Source organism: Hordeum vulgare, chromosome 4H (assembly GCF_904849725.1).
Source record: "Hordeum vulgare subsp. vulgare chromosome 4H, MorexV3_pseudomolecules_assembly, whole genome shotgun sequence".
In the NCBI taxonomy this organism is placed as follows: domain Eukaryota; kingdom Viridiplantae; phylum Streptophyta; class Magnoliopsida; order Poales; family Poaceae; genus Hordeum; species Hordeum vulgare.
The window spans coordinates 207,714,354-207,719,315 of NC_058521.1; positions in this window are offsets into that span (position 1 = coordinate 207,714,354).

Here is a 4,962-nt window from a genome sequence, read left to right on the forward strand (position 1 = left end):
TCAAGTCTTTCCTTGCTCTTGTACCCTCTTTACTTTTTTTGCATGTCAAACAGTGTGCCAAGGAAACTCTCGCGGATATTTTTTGTGATATGCATCATATCAAGAGAATGCGGCGAATTGAGTAGTTCCCAATACTTCAAGCCCGAGAAAACAGACTTTCTTTTCCATACTTTTAGTAGCATTTTCTTAGAGGCCTTATTTTTCTTCCTTCCTGTCTTTGGGAAATCTTCCAAGTTATTAACATCTCATGGATTTCTTATCAACTCTTACATGGTGGCCCTCGGGCCTCATCCGTGTTCTCGAACAGATCTCCATGACATCTCCACTGATCATCTTTGTCAGGCGTCCTTCGATGGCCCATGAACACTGTTGTTAACTACCTTTTTTTCATAGCTTGCGAATGGATGTGTCATCCACACATTTAACACATCTGTTATGTCCATGACACGATTGTCCAAAAATATATCTGTAACCTAGATAGTCATGAAAGGTCGTGAGCAATGCTTCTTGCATTGGAAAATAGTTTCCAGTTCTAGAGTCCCAGATTTTGACCCCTTCATTCTTCCATAATATGTCTAACTCCTCCATCAATATCTCAAGATATGTGTTGATATCATTGCTTAGTTGGACCGGCCATTGAATTAGCATTGCCATGTGTATGTACTTTTGTTTCATTCAAACCCAAGGTGGGAGGTTCTACATCCAAACAAAAATGAACCATGTACTTGTTTGAAATATGCCCTAGAGGCAATAATAAAATGATTATTATCATATTTCCTTGTTCATTATAATCGTCTATTGTTCATGCTATAATTGTATTAACAGGAAACAGTAATACATGTGTGAATAAATAGATCACAATGTGTCCCTAGCAAGCCTCTAGTTCGCTAGCTCGTTAGTCAATAGATGATCATGGTTTCCTGGTCATGGGCATTAGATGTCATTGATAACGGGATCACATGATTGGGAGAATGATGTGATGGACAAGACCCAATACTAAGCATAGCACCAGATCTATTGTTCGTATGCTAAAGCTTTTCTAATGTCAAGTGTCTTTTCCTTCGACCGTGAGATTGTCCAACTCCCGGATACCGTAGGAGTGCTTTGGGTGTATCAAACGTCACAACGTAAGTGGGTGACTATAAAGGTGCACTACGGTTACCTGTGAAAGTGTTTGTTGGGTTGGTATGAATCGAGATCGGGATTTGTCACTCCGTGTGACGGAGAGGTATCTCTGGTCCCACTTGGTAGAACATCATCATGAGCTCAATGTGACTAAGAAGTTAGTCACACGATGACGTGCTACGGAACGAGTAAAGAGACTTACCGGTAACGAGATTGAACAAGGTATAGGTATACCGCCGATCGAATCTCAGGCAAGTTATATACCGACAGACAAAGGGAATTGTATACGGGATTGATTGAATCCTTGACATCGTGGTTCATCCGATGAGATCATCGTGGAACGTGTGGGAGCCACCATGGGTATTCAGATCCCGCTGATGGTTATTGGCAGGAGAGCGTCTCGGTCATGTTTGCATGCTTCCCAAACCCGTAGGGTCTACACACTTAAGGTTCGATGACGGTACGGTTATAGGGAATTGTTATACGAGGTTATTGAAAGTTGTTCGAAGTCCCGGATGAGATCCCAGACGTCACGAGGAGCTCCGGAATGGTCCGGAGGTAATGATTGATATATAGGACGGATGGTTTCGAACACCGGAGGTGTTTCAGGCATCACCGGTAACGTACCGGGACCACCGGGACCACCGGAGGTGGCCCCGGGGGTCCATCGGAAGGGGGCAACGACCCCGGGAGGCTAGATGGGCCAAGTGAGGGAGGGAACCAGCCCCTAGGTGGGCTGGTGCGCCCCCCACACTCAGCCCAAGGCGCAGGAGGAGGAGAGGCGGGGGAAACCCTAGGCGCTGGTGGGCCTAAGGCCCAACGACGGGTGCGCCACCCCTCCCCCGTGCCTTGGTCGCCGCACGTCCCATCTGGGGGGCTGCTGCACCAAATAGGGTGGGAACCCTAGGGGTGGCACCCCCCTCCCCTCCTCGTATATATAGTGGGCACTTCTGGGCTTCTGGAGACATAGGTTTCCCTCTCCCTCGGCGCAACCCTGCTCTTCTTTCTCCTCCTCTCTGCCGGTGCTTGGCGAAGCCCTGCCGGGAGACCTCGTCTCTCCGTCGACACCGCGTCGTCGTGCTTCCGGAGATCTTCCCCAACCTCTCCCTCTTCCTTGCTGGATCAAGGTGTGGGAGACGTCACCGGGCTGCACGTGTGTTGAACGCGGAGGTGCCGTAGTTCGGTACTAGATCGGAATCACACCGCGATCTGAATCGCCGCAAGTACGACTCCATCAACCGCGTTCTAGCAATGCTTCCGCTTAGCGATCTTCAAAGGTATGAAGATGCACTCACCCGTCTCTCGTTTCTAGCCTCTCCACAGGAAGATCTGAATATGCATAGGAATTTTTTTGAATTTATGCTACGTTACCCAATAGTGGCATCCGAGCCAGGTTTTCTATGCGTAGATTCTATGCACGACTAGAACACAAAAGGTTGTGGGCGATGATTTTAGAATTGCTTGCCTCTACTAGTCTTGTTCTTTTCCGGCGGTATTGTGGGATGAAGCGGCCCGGACCGACATTACACGTACGCTTATGTGAGACTGATTCCACCGACAGACATGCACACCGTCCATAAAGGTGGCTAGCGGGTGTCTGTCTCTCCTACTCTAGTCGGATTGGATTTGATGAAAAGGGTCCTTATGAAGGGTAAATAGGTTTGGCATATTATCGTTGTGGCTGTCACGTAGGTAAGAAAGCGTTCTTGCTAGAAACCCAAATCAGCCACGTAAAACTTGCAACAACAATTAGAGGACGTCTAACTTGTTTTTGCAGGGTTTGACATGTGATGTGATATGGCCAAAGTTGTGATGTTGCATGTATGATGTATGAGATGTTCATGTTATTGTAATAGGTTTCACAAATTGCATGTCGATGAGTATGACAACCGGCAGGAGCCATAGGAGCTGTCTTAATTTATTGTATGAGATGCAACGCCATGTGCTTACTACTTTTACTTCATTGCTAACGGTTAGCTATAGTAGTAGTGATAGTAGTAGTTGGCGTGACGACTTCACGGAGACACGATGATGGAGATCATGATGATGGAGATCATGGTGTCACGCCGGTGACAATGATGATCATGCGATGCCTGAAGATGGAGATCAAAATACCAAAGATGATAATGGCCATATCATGTTACTATATGATTGCATTGTGATGTTTATCATGTTTTTCATATTATTGCTTAGAACGACGGTAGCATAATAAGATGATCCCTCTTAAAATTTCGAGAACGTATTCCCCTAAGTGTGCACCGTTGCGAAGGATCGTTGTCTCGAAGCACCACGTGATGATCGGTGTGATAGATTCTAACGTTCGCATACAACGGGTGTAAGCCAGATTTACACACGCGAAACACCTAGGTTGACTCGACGAGCTTAGCATGTCCAGACATGACCTCGAATACAAGAGACCAAAAGGTCGAACATGAGTCGTATGGTTGAATACGATCAGCATGAAGTTGCTCCCATGGTGAATAGTCCGTCTCAGGTGATGATCGGACACGGGTTAGTCAACATGGATCATGTATCACTTAGATGACTAGAGGGATGTCGATTTAAGTGGGATTTCATACTTAATTTGACTAAATGAACTTAATTTTCATGAACTTAGTCTAAAATTTGTCTTTATAAATATTGTAGATGGCCAACGTCAACCTCAGTTTCAACGCATTCCTAGATAAAAACAAGTTGAAAGATTATGGTAGCAACTATGCAGATTGGGTTCGCAACTTGAAGCTCATCCTTGAAGCAGCTAAAAAGGCTTATGTCCTTGATGCGTCGCTAGGTGACCCTCCCGCTCCCGCAGCAGCCCAGGACATTATGAACGTCTGGCAGACGCGGAGTGATGACTACTCTCTGGTTAGGTGTGGCATGTTATACAATTTTGAAACGGGGCTCCAAAGGCGTTTTGAACAACACGGCGCATATGAGATGTTCCAAGAGCTGAAGCTAGTTTTTCAAGCTCATTCCCGTGTCAAGAGATATGAAGTCTCCAACAAGTTCTTTAGCTGTAAGATGGAAGAGAACAATTCTGTCAGTGAGCACATACTCAAAATGTCTGGATTACACGGTCGTCTGACTTCACTAGGAGTCGAACTTCCGGATGATGCTATAATTGATAGAATCCTCCAGTCTCTCCCACCAAGCTACAAATGTTTTGTGCTTAACTATAACATGCAAGGGATGGAGAAGACCATTCCCGAGTTGTACTCGATGCTCAAGTCTGCAGAAGTAGAAATCAAGAAAGAGCATCAAGTTTTGATGGTCAACAAGACCACTAGTTTCAAGAAGGGCAAGGGTAAGAAGAACTTCAAGAAAGACGGTAAAGCCGTTGCCGTGCCCGGTAAGCCAGATGTCGGGAAGAAGAAAAGGAATGGACCCAAGCCTGAGACTAAGTGCTTCTATTGCAAGGGAAAGGGTCACTGGAAGCGGAACTGCCCCAAATACTTAGCAGACAAGAAGGCCGGCAACGTTAAAGGTATATGTGATATACATGTTATTGATGTATACCTTTCCAACGCTCGTAGTAGCTCCTAGGTATTTGATACCGGTGCTGTTGCTCACATTTGCAACTCAAAGCAGGAACTGCGGAATAAGCGGAGACTGGCCAAGGACGAGGTGACGATGCGCGTCGGGAATGGCTCCAAGGTCGATGTGATCGCCGTCGGCACGCTACCTCTACATCTACCGTCGGGATTAGTTTTAAACCTTAATAATTGTTATTTAGTACCAGCTTTGAGCATGAATATTGTATCAGGGTCTTGCTTAATGTGCGACGGCTACTCATTTAAGTCAGAGAATAATTGTTGTTCTATTTATATGAGTGATATG